Below are 16,059 nucleotides of genomic sequence, written 5' to 3' on the forward strand. Positions count from 1 at the left end.
TTCCTGGGAATAAAAATACCCTTCAGAACAGTGTTTCTTATTGGAGTGATGAAAATGTTCTAGAATTAGGTGGTGGTGATGGTTGTGTAACTGAATTTTACACGTTAAAGGGATGACTTTTATGACATGTAGAATAGCTAAAAAAAAAAGGTACCCTTCAGAATATCAAATCTTGGCAAGAGTAAAACCCAATTAAGTACTAATGTCTTAGAATATGAAAATGTGCCACTCATTATTATGTACTTAGCAAAAATGATTTGATAGTAGAGTATTTTTATAATAAAATAAAAAATTTTATAATAAATATTTTAATGAAGATAATAACATACTTTTATTATTTGAGACTTAATATTTCTTAAGCTTTGTTAATACCAAATGTCATAATAATCTACATGTACTATGCTAGCATTTTGTAACTTTTCATTTTCAAAAGACTTTCTGTTTGAAACTAACATTTCAACTTTTCTACCTGAAATTTTTTTAGGGACAAAATTGTATCTATTTTTCTCAGAAGAGAATTCCACAAGGTAAGACATTGTTAATATAGTAATAAAACAAATATGGTTGACTATAGACTTAATTGCTCTGGCTTTTTTTTTCTTTTTATCCTTTTCCCACACTTATTTCATATCTTTTCTGGATTATTACAAGATTCTCACAAATTTGTTAGCTATTCCTTTACTACCTCAGAATTTGCTAGCAAGACACAAGTCATCTTATTTGAAGTTAGGATTAAAAGGGTGTGATTAAAGTAGTCACCTTGAAACTCAAATACTGCTTTTCATAGTCACTGCTTATTCCTAGCATCCTTAGGAGTGGGTTTGTCCATTTTGAGAAAAAAGTTCTTTTCTTTCATTGGGGCCCATTTACCTTTTACTTCAATGGATAGTACTATCTAAGTGACATTAGGGAGTAATGGGTTGATAGAAGCTCTCTTAGAGGCTTTAAGTTAAAGGAGATTATTTAGCAATGCTTCCACCTATGGAAATTGTGTAACTCCTATATTTAGTTTAAAAAGTAGAATGCTTCCTACCAGCTAGATAATAAAAGATTGAGTAACAGGTAGTATTAAAGAAAAAAATCCTGAATGATCACCTTGACAGTGGATTTTAAATCATCACTGACGTACATTATTATTCTTTTTAGACTTCTGAAGGATGAAATGTTCAAGTGAGTAGATAGTAAAATTTCCTTATCAGTGTGCCTACCCTATGCCAGATACTTAAAATCAATTGCTTGGCAGCATTAAGAACTTACTTTGGTTAAGTTTTCTCAGGAACCTTTGGCATAGGTAGTAGTGGTCCTTGCAGAGTAATTCAATCTGTCAACTGGAAATGCTTATAAAGTGAATTATTCAGATCAATAGCTTTCTCATTTTTTCTCCTTTTTCAGTATCCTGTGTCCTGAGGGTAACATTCACCCTCAAACACAATTTTTTCCACCTGCTTTTGAAACTGCCACAGATTTAGTTAATCAAGTCAGTTTTTATCCTGATAACTGAAAATAGAGCGTTAAAATAAAGGGGACCCACTAGCTGATAAGGAGGAAGGGAGAGCAAATTACCAAGTTTTCATTTACAAGTTTCTTGTGAAACTCTTTTGCCCTGTTTTTTTCTTCTACTTAACAGGGGGTTAAGGGAGGGGGATCCTAGAACCCGTGTATAGCATTATCTGATCTTCCAGGGCACTACCCAAAGGCATTACTTCAGGAGAAATCCAGATCCTTCTTTTCCTGGACCATAATGCTTAAAGTAAAAACAAAAACTTCAAAAAATTTAATCTTAGTGAACTTGATCGGTTACATCTTTGTCACTGTTCTTTTGGCAAATAAAGTGTAAATCTCGGACATCAGTACAATGTATGATACAATGATGATCAATTATATTGTCTGTACCCTTAGGGTTCCCCTGTACCTGTTCAATAAATATATATTTTTGTACATACCAGGTGCTTTCATAATTTTTTTAGAGTAGAAAATAATCTAAAAAAGATTATTCACCTTTATATAGTATTACCCTGCTACACAGTTAAAGGTATTAAAGGGACAATGACAACTTAAATTATTGTTACCCCTACACTTAAAAATGGTTGAAATGGTAAATTTTATGTTATGTGTATTTTATCACAATTTAAAAAATTACTGTTTAAAATTTTGGGCAACTTTGTTTATTATGAAAGAGGATGGCTTTGTTTGAAGTACCAGTTTGTTGTTGTTTTTGCCTCTGTCAGGAGGCCCTCTCCTGCCACTACTCTCCTAGGTCCTAATAGCCACACTTCCCTTTACCCTTTGGACTGAGGGGTGGTAACAGCTCTAGCTCTCCACTGTTGCTAAGCTGGGGGAATTCCCCCTTAACCCTACCATAGTTGTGTAATACAGGTTTAACTTCTGGTATCCACTATTGACAGTTCAAAGACAAAGGAGTAAAGAAATGCAGAGAATTTCATGTTAACTAGTCCAAAATAGTATCTCAAAACATGTTGCTGCTTATGGGACACAATGTAATTTAGATGCATGCAGAATTTAAAATGCACAAAAATTTGCATCTTTTTATACTAGCTATTGTACCTTGTTTTGGAGTGCCATTTAAAAAGAAAAGTATCAAGCTGAGAGTTGAAGAAAAAGTAATCCTTACAAAATACTACTGTAATCAAATGGGAACATGGCCTGAAGTGTCAGGGTGATCATAAGGACCCACAGACAACCATGGATTTAAATAAAGCAGTAAGAATTCCATAGAGGGGAGAAAGGCCAGGTATCTAAACAGTCACATGATTATCTTCTCCAATATTGAAGTACCAGTTTTTAACCTCAAGTACAGAAGTATTGAGTTAATGATATTCCTCAGTTTGTGTCATACCCATTTATCACTGGTTCGTTAAAGGACTGTTCTTCCATTTTCTTTTATAACTAGTCCCTATACAAATGACCTTTAAATGTGTTTGGTGTGTATCATTTTGTTTATATCTTATAAAAGGTTTTATTATTTTATGTGCCTGTGTTTTGATTATACATTAGGTCTTAATCTAATTCTTATAGTCCCCTCCACCCTCCTCTGTCTTATTTTTTCCTAAGATCTGGCCATGTTGCTGAGTGTTCTTCTAATTTGTTTTGTCCAACTGGTACATTGTATTCCAGGTTGTTGTAAAATGAAGCTATTAAATGTAAAATTTCTTAAATGTGTAAGGCACATAAAATGAGCATTTAAGAAAAGGTCAATTCGTGCTTATTTCTTTATATTAGAATTGAAGTTGAAGAATGCAAATTAGATCCTGTGGAAGATTAGAGGAAATATAAATATCTGTTTAGAAGGCTGTCTATCTAGGAGTCTGTTAGAACAGTCAAAGAAAAGAACTGTAGGGCCTAACAAAAACGTATATTTTTTTGTCTAGAAACAGTGTATTAAAATGCTTAGATCTCAGTGTTTGCTGGTAAAAAACCTTATGGTTGAAAGATAATACCAGTAATGTTATAGAACCTCCCCATTATCTATTGCTTGTTAATTTCTCCATTAAATTATATATGAACGTTCATCTTATTTCTTTCTATTACTTCACTGAAGCAGAATCATGTTCTGTGAATTTCCATCACTGAATCTAACACAGAGTAAGAACAGTACAAATGCAAGATTCTAAAATTTGGGATGCAGAAAGACAGTTTCATCTATGGTAAGCACAGTATCAGCAGAAGTAACTTCTCTTGGATCCCCTAACTAGAAATTGTCAGAAAGTGGGAACTTTAGAATCTCCAAGTCTGTGGTGATGATATGCCTTGTAGTCGAGAAGAGGGGAGAGGGGAAAACTCCTAGGAGAGGATAAAGTGGGCCCTGACAGTACATTAAGGAGGATAATGACAGCACTGATCAGATCAGGGAGGGGCTTCTATCAGGTCGAAAAAGCTAACAAGGTACCTTCTGGGAGCAGTTTCTTTTTGTGGAAGGAGGATCTTAGGGGCACTTAGTTCTGGAGGCCAGGCGGAAATGTGGAACTGATTCAGTAGAAGTGGAATGGAAAGGGTAAGGGAACACACATTTGCTGAAAGCCAGTGTTGAGGCTTTTTGAAAGAAGTAGTTATTTACATGTCAACACTTAAGTATTTGTAAAATCTTTGGCGGGAAGACTGGACCCTCTTGATACTGATTTGGTATCCCATGCATTGTTGAATACTCCCCACTCTTTTTAAAAATAACAATTCAGGTAACATAGTCCCTTTCTCTGATTTCTTAAATTTTTGAGTATTTCCTGTGGCATAATAATTTCATGATTTTTACTTTGTTATGTTAACACATGCCATAAGTAGGACAGATAGTATTATCATTTTACAAATGAGGAAACCAGTAGCGGAATTAGCTTTAGATTCTTTTTACTAATCTACGCTGCCACCCTATCAATGGATATTTCACTCTATATAGAAGATGTAATTACAAGGATAGTTTTAACATGGAAGAAATGTTTCTAACCAAAAAGAACCTCATAGCCTAAGAAGTTTAAAAAACACACATATACAAACAAAAATAAAACCAATAAGTAATGTAGATGGTATTCACTTAACCTTAACATTCACTGAAACAGCACTTAATAAATTAACATGGATTTTGTCCATCAGTTATATAGAAAATTATTTCATAAACTTTCCAACTTAGAACAAATACCATAAATTTAAATTTTTTTAGTTTTGAACATGCCTGTTAACTATACTTAAAAATTAGGTGTTTAATTTTAACAAGTGGGGATTAGAATTCTTTTGTGGGTATGGAACGAGCAGTTTGATCTCACATTATTTCAGAATACGGTAATCCCTTCCCCCCAAATAATTTGTTTGCAGTATGCAGGCAAACAGTATTATAAACCTGTATCTTTTATCCTGAGAGACTTAGTTGGGTTCAGACCCAGCTTTAGTGGTACAAGCACAGATCAAGATTGGTTTTGAGTAATCCAGTGCTATCCTAGGTCATTCTAGGTCTGGAGGGTCCTCAGATATACTAATCATTTGGTTTCAATACCTAATTTACTTTTGAGCCTGTGGAAAGATTTCACATGTAGATGGTGGGATAAAGGGATACAGATCAACTCATAATCTATTAAATAGATCGGAGTTATAGCACTTCGAAGCTTAGCAATGTTTTTGTTGTTCAGAAATAGGCTGTGACAGGTCTCCTGACTGATTTCTTATTGTATATTAAGGCTTCAGATGTTACAGTTCAATTTAAGTAAATTTTAACTTTCAAAAATGTGGATAACTTCATCATTTTATAAAAGAATACAGTTATTTCAGATACATTTTTGTTTCATGTTCCATTCTTCCTTAGAATTCCATATGAGCTGCCTTGATTTTATTTTTTAGCCATTTGCTTTTAGATTAAAAAATAAATAAAAGAAAGAAACCCTCAAAATAGGTTGAAACTCAACACAAATTGCTGCCGCAGAACAAAAGTGCTGATCAAGTTAAATCAACCCCTGCAATGTGTATTGAAAGGAAAACCTCTCCTCTCTCCCCCAATTTGAAGAACAAGCATATTCCCTGCCAAGAAGGGCTGACTTTAAATGGAGCAGCTGTCCATATTAGGAGCATAGGGTTGCTAAGGTGACCATGGCTGTTTGGAGAAGAATGCAGCTGAGAGGGCAAGTTCTTGATGTGTGAGCTGAGGGAAGGAATGTGGTGTGATTGTGCATCATTCCTCCTAATCACATGCTCACAAAGTGCTGTGTGGGCAGCATGTAGAAACTACAAGTCTGAGTGCTGGAGCTTGTGTGTGGTTAAAATCGTTTTGCTTTCATGTGAGCCAGAGGCTTACAGTTTCGGTTGAAAACATTTATCTTGTATATATATGTGTGTGTTTTGGGTAAAGGGAAGGATGTTTTTGATGGTGGATGAAATGGGAATAGATTTATTTTCCTTGGTGGACAAATACCTTCATATTGTTAAAAAATTTTTTCTTGGGATAAATGTTCTTTCCAACTCATTCCTTTCAGTCATATATACAGTGTTAATAGTTTCCCAAGTGCATGAGGTGTTCCTTGTAACTGCGTTTATTTCTTTTCCATTTTTAATTTCAGAATTATTTGGAAGTCCTAAGAATATGTTGTCTATTTGCTCCATTTCTTCTTCTTTTTTAAAAGTCCTTACTATTTCTCCAAGGGAGAATCTTATCTTAATATATTAAGTATTTCTTCCCTAAAGCATCCAAGGATAGGTTCTGGATTTTGGTAAAAAATATGATTCAAGGAGCAGTGGGAAAGGTCAAAGTAACGTCCCACTTACCTGAAACACTATTTAGATTTTACCATGGGCATCATTGCTAATATTTGCAATGAGATACAGACACAAATGTTGAAGCAGACACTTACTGAACCATGAGAGTGGTTTTTTTTTAATTCTTGTTTCCAAGTCCCTACAATAACGTGTTGATCTTAAGTGACAGTATAAATATACAATATATTTAAGATGTGAAGTAGTTGGAACATTGACAGCTCTGTGTTACATTAGCATTATATTATTTTTTTCAGATAGTCTACTGGCTTTGACATGATTGCTCTTTAATTGAATTATTTATAAAATATGGAGGGAAATTAAAAGATTAAAACATTTGATCTTTGAATTCAGTTGGTTAGTTGACATATTTCATGTATACCTTGATAACTTTTGATGACATTCTCTATAAGCTGTACCCTTTCCTCCCAAACACAATAGAATATAATTGGTTTACATATATACCTCATAATAGTCCTTAACTTTAATATAGTTAAATATATGGGGTTTTTTTCTTTATAGTTTATCTTAATCTTTTCCTATTCAGAGGTCATAAAGATATTCTTCTCTGTCAACTAAAAGCTTTATGGTTATACTTTTTACATTTAATTCTTTAATCTCAATAATTGATTTTTGTGAGACGTATGGATTATGAATTGATTCTTCTGTATGGATAATTGGTTATTCCAGCACTGTTTATTGAAATAGTTCTTCATTTCCTTCCTGATATGCAAAATTCTCTATTTCATAAATCAAGTTTTCATATATGGGTGGTTTCCTTTCTGTACTCTTTCTTCTATATCTTTGGTCTGTTTGTCTACCTCTGAATTATTACTGTACTTTCTTAGATATCTTCAGATACTCATGGTTTTGTTTCCTGTCTTGTTCCTGATCTCAAAGGAAATGCTTTCAAATGTTACCATTTAAAATTACACTTGTAGATTCAATAACAAAAAAAAAAACCCAATCGAAAAATGGGCAGAAGACCTAAATAGACATTTCTCCAAAGAAGACATGCACATGGCCAGTAGGCACATGAAAAGATGTTCATCATCACTAATTATTAGAAAAATGCAAATCAAAACTACAATGAGGTACCACCTCACACCAGTCAGCATGGCCACCATTAAAAAGTCTACAAATAGTAATTGCTGGAGAGGGTGTGGAGAAAAGGGAACCCTTACACTGTTGGTGGGAATGTAAATTGGTACAGCCACTGTAGAAAACAGTATGGAGGTTCCTCAAAAAATGAAAAATAGAGTTGCCAGATGATCCAGCAGTCCCGCTCTTGGGCGTATACCCAGACAAAGCTATAATTCGAAAAGATACATGAACCACTACGTTCCTAGCAGCACTGTTTACGGTAGCCAAGACATGGAAACAACCTAAATGTCCATCAACAGATGAATGGATAAGAAGTGGTATATATATATACAATGGAATACTACTCAGCCATACAGAAGAATGAAATAATGCCATTTGCAGCAGCATGGATGGACCTAATGATTATCATACTAAGTGGAGTAAGTCAAAAAAAGAAAGACAAATAATACAGGATATCACTTATATGTGGAATCTAAAATATTACATAGATGAACTCATCTACGAAACAGAAACAGACTCAGATACAGAGGACAGACTTGTGGTTGCCAGCAGGGAGAGGGGGTGGGAGAGGGAAGGAGTGGGAGTTTGGGATTAGCAGATGCAAACTATTATATATAGGATGGATAAACAGCAAGGTCCTACTGTATATATCGCACAGGGAACTATATTCAATATCCTGGGATAAACCGTAATGGAAGAAAATATAAAAAAGAATATAACTGAGTCACTTTGCTGTATAGCAGAAATTAACGTTGTAAGTCGACTATATTTCAATAAAATTAAAATAAAATTACACTTGCAGGTTTTTTTTTTTTTAAGAGAAAAAACCCTCCTTTATCAAGTTAAGGAGGTTTCATTGTATTCTTACCTTGTTAAGGGTTGTATTTTGATTGTTTTAAATCATGAATAGATGTTAAGCTGTATTGATAGGCTTTTCTGTAACTCAAAATGATCACATGTTTTTCCCCTTAACCTGTTAATGTGGTCAGTTACCTTGATTTTCAAATTAGACTAACTAAGCATTCCTGGGATAAACCCAATTTAGTCACGCTGGATTATCTTTTTTATAAATTACTGGATTGATTTGCTTATGCTTTGTGTAGGATTGTTTTTTACATCAGTGTACATGAGTCTAGCCTGTAATTTTCTTTTTTCATATTGTCCTGGTTGGATTTTTTTAAAAATCTTTTTTAATGATTATAATTTTTTTTTAATTGTAGTAAAATACACCTAGCATAAAATTTACATTCTTAATCATTTTAAAGTAGTTAGTGTTAAGTATATTCACATTGTTGTTCAACCAGTCTGCAGAACTTTTTTCAAAACTGAAACTCTGTGCCCAATAAAAAACTCTTCCACATTTCCCCCTCCCCACGTACCCTGACAAACACCAGTCTACTTTTTGTTTTTATGCATCTGGCTGCTCTAGTTACCTCTTATAAGTGAAACCATACAGTATTTTTATTATCTTTTTTGTGCCTGGCTTATTTCACTTAGTTCATCCAAGTTCATCCATGTTGTAGCATGTGTCAAAATTTCCTTTTTAAGGCTGAATAATATACCACTGTATGTATAAAACATTTTGTTATCCATTCTTCTGTCAATGGAAAGTTACGTTGCTTTCACCTTTTGACTATTCTGAATAATGCTGCTACGAACTTGGACGTGCAAATATCTCTTTGAGACTCTGCTTTCAGTTCTTCGGGATATATACCCAGAAGCAGTATTGCTGGATCAAATGGTAATTTTATTTTTAATTTTTTGAGGAACCATCTTCCTGTTTTTCACAGCAGCTGTACCATTTACCTTACACCAGCAATGCACAAGGGTTCCCATTTCTCCACATCCTTGCCAACACTTTCTGGGTTTTTTTTCCCCCCAATTTCCTGTTTTTTTGATAGTAGCCATCCTAAGGGTAAGAGGTAATAGCTCATTGTAGTTGTGATTTGCATTTCCCTAGGGACTAGTGATGTCGAATATCTTTTCATGTTCTTGTTGGCCATTTATACATTTTCTTTGGAGAAATGTCTAATCAAGTCCCTTGCCCATTTTTAAATTGGGTTATTTGTTTTTGTTGTTGTTGTTATGCTGAGTTGTAGGAGTTCTTTATGTAGTCTGGATATTAACGCCTTATCAGAGATACGATTTGCAAGGATCTTCTCCCATTCCATAGGCTACCTTTTCATTCTGTTGTTTCCTTTGATGCACAGAAGCTTTTAATTTTGATGTAGTCCAGTTTATCTGTTTTTACTTTTATTGTCTGTGGCTTTGATGTTATGTCCAGGAAATCCTTGCCAAATGCAATGTCATGAAGCTTTTTTTCTGTTTTCTTCAAAAAATTTTATACTTTTAGGTCTTATGTTTAGGTCTTTAATCCATTTTGAGTTAATTTCTATGTATGGTGTAAGGTAAGGGTCCAAGTTTATTCTTTTGTGTGTGGATATCCAGTTTTCCCAGCACCGTTTGTTGAAAAGACTGTTTCTTCTCCCACTGAATGGTCTTGGCACCCTTTGTCCTGTTTGGATTTTGATATGATTTAGAAAGTGTTTCCCTTTTTTACTGTTCTCTAGAAGAATTTGTTTAAGGTTGTAATTATTTGTTGTTCCTTGACTATTTGGTAGGACTTACCCATAAGAAAATCTGGGCTTGATACTTTTTTAGTGGAAAGATTTTAAACTATGGCTGTTTAATTTTTTTAATGATTATTCATCTATTCAGGTTCTCTCTTTTATTTTATTTATTTATTTTTCTATTTCTTTATTTATTTTTTTGGCTGTGTTGGGCCCTTGCTGCTGCGTGCGGGCTTTCTCTAGCTGTGGCGAGCGGGGGCCACTCTTCGTTGCGGAGCGCGGGCTTCTCATTGCGGTGGCTTCTCTTGTTGTGGAGCACAGGCTCTAGGCGCACAGGCTTCAGCAGTTGCAGCACACAGGTTCAGTAGTTGTGGCTTGCGGGCTCCAGAGCACAGGCTCAGCAGTTGTGGTGCACAGGCTTAGTTGCTCTGCGGCATGTGGTATCTTCCCGGACCAGGGCTCGAACCTGTGTCCCCTGCATTGGCAGGCAGGTTCTTAACCACTGCGCCACCGGGGAAGCCCTGCTTGTGATTTTGGTATCATGTGAAAGAAACTTTTGCCTAATTTAAAGTCATGAAGATTTATGTTCTCTGCTAAGAGTTTTATGATTTTTAGCTCTTAAATATAGGTCCTTGATCCATTTTGAGTTAATTTTTGTGTATAGTGAGGTAGGGGTCCCACCTCATTATTTTACAATTGGAAATCCAGTTGTCCCAGCACCAGTTGTTGAAGAGACTGTTCTTTCCACATTGAGTTGTCTAGGCATTCTTGTTGAAAATCAGTTGACTAAAAATGTATGGGTTTATTTCTAGAGTCTCAGTTCTGTTGCATTTGATCTATATGTCAGTACCACACTTGCTGATTTGATGCTTGATGATGGTAGCTTTGTAGTAGTAAGTTTTGAAATCAGAAAGTGTGAGTCTTATTTCTTTTTGAATCATTTTTAACATTGTATTTTCTATATTTTTTCAAAATATTCCTGATTCAAATTTATTGCTGTAAAATTGTCCATAATATCCTCTTATCAGTTGAATCTCTATAGCATCTGTAATGATGTTCCCTTTTCATTTTTTTAGTTTGTTTTTTCTTTTACTCAAATAGTTTTTTCAGAGGATTATCATATTAATCATTGTTTTAAAGAATGAGCTTTTGACTCTGTTGATCATCTCTTTTGTAAATGTTTTCATACCTTTTAAGTCCTGCTGTTTATTATTTCTTTCTACTTTCTCAGAATTTTTAGGGGTCTTTTTTGCTGACCTTTTAAAAAAAACTTTAAAATTTGGATTTTTAGTCTGTAAATTTGCCTTTAAGTGCCTTCTTACCTGCTTCCCCACATGTTTTGATATATAATATTCTTGGTTTTTTTCATTTAAAAAATAAATTATTATTTGCTCCATGAATTATTTAGAAGTGTATACTTAATTTCAAAATATATAACTTTTAAAATGAAAATTTTTATTAAACAGTTCTAAGTTGATTTCATTATGGTCAGAAACCATAATAAAATTTGAGAGACTAATTTTAAGACCGAGTATATAGCTGGTTTTCATAAATGTTCCATGTGCATTTGGAAAGAATGTGAATTCTCCAGTTTATTACAGCACTATATAATATGTCCATGAGCTTATTAATTGTTCAATTCAGATCTTTAATGTTTGTCTGTCTAGGTTTTGTTTTGGATTTTGGTTTGGTTTTATTTTGGACTTTTCTATCAGTTTCTCTACTGAGAAAGACATGTTAATGTCTCTCACGTAGTAGTAGGTTTGTCAGTTTCTCTGTTGTAGATATGTTAATTTTTATTTTATTTATTTTGAGGCTATGTTATTAAGTACTTACAGATTTAGAATTGTTCTTTTTGTTGAACTTTTCGTCATTATGAAAAGGCTTTCTGTGTAAAGACATTTTTAGCCTTATGGCTTTATTATTGTTGTTGGCTGTTTGCTTGGATTAATATAGCTATTCTAGCTTCCTTTTGATTATTAGTATTTTCCATTCCTTAGTTTTTCATTGGTTCTGTGTTTTGGTTTGTATTTTGTAAATAGGGTATGGTTGACTTGTGTTTTTGTTCTGATTGACAATCTTTATTTTTTTACTGGAGAACTTCAGTCTTTTGTGATTGCTGTTAGATTTGGATTTATTTCTGTCTTTGCCTGTAGTCTTTATGTTTGTCCTACTCCCCCTTTCTCCCATTCTTCCAGTTTTTTGTGTTGAGCTATGTGTGTAATGCCTTCATTGAGGCATGCTTTCTTCTCATTCCATCCCACCCCACAACATCTTGCACACATGCATGCTCATTTATAAGTTAATATATTCTTTATTCTTTTAGTGTTTTTATCTGTATATTTTAACATGTATCCTCTTTTGTAAGGAAAAGTCTAAATCAGTATCTTTAACCTGTTCCTGAATAACATAATTTTAAAATGCTCTGATTGTCCTCCTCCCAACCTGGAACACCATCCTCTATTGTTATAGTTTTGGAATATTTCTCTCCTGCATACCTACACGTTTATAGACAAATTATTGTTTTAGGTAGTCAATCTTTGTTTAAATTTATTTACTGTTTTCTTGGTTCATTATCCCTTTTTGTATTTGAGACCTTCCCTATGAGGTAATTTTTTTCTACCTGAAGTACATCCTTTAGAATTTCCTTTAGTGAAAAAGACACTTTTTTGTTTGTTATCTGAAGATGTCTTTATATTGAAATATCCCCATTCTTGAAAGATAATTTCTCTGATTTCTCTGTGTGTAGAATTCTAAGTTTTCTCATTACATTGAGGTCGTTATTCATGTCTTTTGACTGTCAGTGTTACTGTTGAGAAGTACAATTGCCCTTTCTTTGTATATATCTTTTATTTGACTGTTTTCAAGCCTTTTTGCCCCCCTTTGGTGTTCTGCAGTTTTATATAATGTATTGAGGTGTTCTTTTCTTCTACTTCATCATTTTATTTTACTATTTATAATCCTACATGGGATTCTTTGGGCTTCTGGATCTGAGGATGTCTTCGAATAATTATGTTAAATTCTTGACCTTTATCTCTTTGAGTAATGCCTATTATTTTCTTTATTTTTGCCTTCTACAACTGTTTTAAAAGGTATAATTTTCTCCTTTTTTCCCCCAAAGGACAGGTTTTCTTCAGTCCTTAAGGATTCAGCTCCTTACATGGGCTTTGGCAGAGGTCATGAGGCAGCATCTGTAAGTCTAAATTAGGATGGGGTGTATGGTTTTTCTGGGCTTCATGAGAATGACTCTTGACTTCCCTGTTGTCAGTTATACAACTCACACAGCAGTGTAGTTTCACATACAGTTTGGAAACCACATAGGTATTAAAGACTCTCACTTTGGAAATGTCTCTCATGCCTCTTCTTTTTTTTTTTTTTTTTTTTAGTGTTTCATTTTATTTATTTATTTTAAAATTTTTATTTATTTATTTATTTATATTTTTGGCTGCATTGGGTCTTTGTTGCCGTGTGCGGACTTTCTCTAGTTACGGCGAGCGGGAGCTATTCTTTGTTGTGGTGCGTGGGCTTCTTATTGTGGTTGGCCTCTCTTGTTGCGGAGCACGAGCTGTAGGCGTGCGGGCTTCAGTAGTTGTGGCACGTGGGCTCAGTAGTTGTGGCTCCAGAGTGCAGGCTCAGTAGTTGCGGCGCACGAGCTTAGTTGCTCCACGGCATGTGGGATCTTCCTGGACGAGGGCTCGAACCTGTGTCCCCTGAATTGGCAGGTGATTCTTAACCACTGTGCCACCAGGGAAGCCCCTCTCATGCCTCTTCTATATTTCCAATGATCAGCTTCTTAATGGCCTTGTCCTTGGGTACATATCTGGTGCAGTTAGTACAGTGAATATGCTGCAAGGGGCAGCAGCCCTTTTTGGCATGACCATTGTTCCTTCTTTCCTTGGTCATTGGAGATGAGGAGTTTTTAATTCCAGTTAGACATACATTAGACCTTTAATCTGTTTTCCATGTTTCTCACCCCTTTTCATCTTTTTCCTTCTCCACAAACTCATATAAGAACTGGCTTGTAGTTATAAATTCTCACAGGAGATTTTTTTACTTCCTTTTACCAGCACTAAGATTAAAGAAGGCAAGTTTGCTTGCTGTCAACTTCTGCTAGATAGGTTTACTGCTCATTCAGTTGTACGCCTTTCAGATTTTCAGCTATATGCAAGGTTCTTTGATTACGTCTCCATATTGGGAGTCTCAGAATATGTATCCTGTCTCCAGCACTCTAGTTTTCAAAGCATTGCTGTGAGGTAATATTAAAGTCAAGAGCCACCTTCCATACCGTCTGTATGTTTGTGCCAAATTAAGAAGTTTAAAAATATTAAAAAAAAATTTATACAGCATTTTAGATTCAGACAGTCTGGGCACCTAATCTGCCATGTTGCCAGAAATGGAAATCCTTGATCCATTTGAAATAAATATACATTTTAGATAAGGTTTATGTAAGAAATATGGCACAGAGTTCCAATCATCAGGCCCCCATTTAAAAAAAAATCCTTGGCACTAAGTTTGGATAATTCATCCCCTTTTACTTGCTCAAGCTAAAATAAAATGTTTAAGGGGTGTGTGTGTGTCTGTGTAAGTAATAGTCATATATATGATACTTAACATATTTTTAACATCTTTATTGGAGTATAATTGCTTTACAATGGTGTGTTAGTTTGTGCTTTATAACAAAGTGAATCAGCTATACATATACATATATCCCCATATCTCCTCCCTCTTGCATCTCCCTCCCACCCTCCCTATCCCACCCCTCTAGGTGATCACAAAGCACTGAGCTGATCTCCCTGTGCTATGCGGCTGCTTCCCAGTAGCTATCTATTTTACATTTGGTAGTGTATATATGTCCATGCTGCCACTCTCTCACTTCGTCCCAGTTTACCCTTCCCCCTCCCCGTGTCCTCAAGTCCATTCTTTACTTCTGCATCTTTATTCCTGTCCTGCCCCTAGGTTCTTCTAGGTGTTTTTTTTTTTTTTTTTTTTTTAGATTGCATATATATGTGATAGCATACTGTATTTGTTTTTCTCTTTCTGACTTACTTCACTCTGTATGACAGACTCTAGGTCCATCCACCTCACCATATTATATAATATATTTATATTATATAATAACGTAAAATATAAAATAATGTGTATATTTGATTTCCTGATTTAACCAAGTACAGCTAACCTCAGGTCTGTTTTGATTTAGGTAAGATGGTTTCTGCTAGACTTGCTTAATAACTGTGCCAGTGGAAACAGTTGTGCTTCATTTAGGTTGGGAGCCCTGCTCAGGTAGCGGTGAGGTAGGGGAAATGGTAATTATACCCAGGTATTCTGAATAATGATAAAAAAATAGTTTTTCCATTCATCTCCTTTTTAATGTAAATGATTAAGTGGCGGGGAGGGGGATGGGGGGAGTTGGGGGGTGGGCAGAGCAACATTATAGGCCACCTTTGTCTTACAGATTGATTTTACAAGAAGTTTGTTAGTGGACTGTCGGAACAGCTGTGTGAGGACACATCAACCATGACTGCGTTTGATATGAAACATAAAAACTTGGTTAGGATTCTTGACCTTAATTTTTTTCTTTTGGGAAAGGTGATACTGGTAACACCTTTGTCTTACAGAGGCTTCTGCTTTCCTTGAGTATTGCAGCTTGCTTTTTCCTTGAATCCACGGAGCTGAGTCTCCCAAAACAGCCTTAATAGCTTTCCTTTTCTGTTGAGAAAAACCTCTGAAAAGATTCCTCTTCTCTGAATCTGTTAACAACGATATGATTTTTTTTCTTCTTTTGTTTATTAATATGGAGAATTACTTTGTTTTTCCTAACATTAGACCAACCTTTGATACCTTATATGTTACTGGACTCAGTTTGCTAATATTTTAAGAATTTTGCACTAATATTCATGAAGGATATCAGCCTATAATTTTTTTTTTTTATAGGCTGTGCTCTTTTTTGGATTTTAGTATCAAGGTTATACTAGTCTCAAGATGAGTCAGAGAGGGTATCTTCTTTAACTGTTCTTTGGAATACATCATGGAAAATTATTTTTCTTGCACATTTGACAGAATTCATCTGTTAAAGCCATCCAGGCCTAGAATTTCTTTACAGGAGGATTTTTTGATTCCTGATTGATTTTTTTTTTTTTTT

General features: G+C 34.7%; 1 protein-coding gene and 1 pseudogene across 6 annotated transcripts in view; one reads left to right on the forward strand and one right to left on the reverse strand.

Annotated features, from left to right (window-relative positions):
• The window catches only part of FRS2 (fibroblast growth factor receptor substrate 2), a 121,437-nt gene that overhangs the window by 50,545 nt on the left and 54,833 nt on the right, over window positions 1-16,059 (forward strand). For 5 of the 6 annotated variants that reach the window (XM_068560342.1, XM_068560339.1, XM_068560341.1 and 2 more), the window contains one exon: window positions 485-527. The gene's annotated coding sequence lies outside the window, so the exon portion shown is untranslated. Of the gene's footprint in view, window positions 1-484; window positions 528-3,644; window positions 3,666-16,059 lie in introns of those variants that run through there. The other variant, XM_068560344.1, reaches the window with a different exon arrangement.
• LOC137775832 (small ribosomal subunit protein eS26 pseudogene) lies at window positions 13,061-13,823 on the reverse strand (annotated as a pseudogene).

This window comes from Eschrichtius robustus, chromosome 13 (assembly GCF_028021215.1).
Source record: "Eschrichtius robustus isolate mEscRob2 chromosome 13, mEscRob2.pri, whole genome shotgun sequence".
NCBI classification, from domain to species: domain Eukaryota; kingdom Metazoa; phylum Chordata; class Mammalia; order Artiodactyla; family Eschrichtiidae; genus Eschrichtius; species Eschrichtius robustus.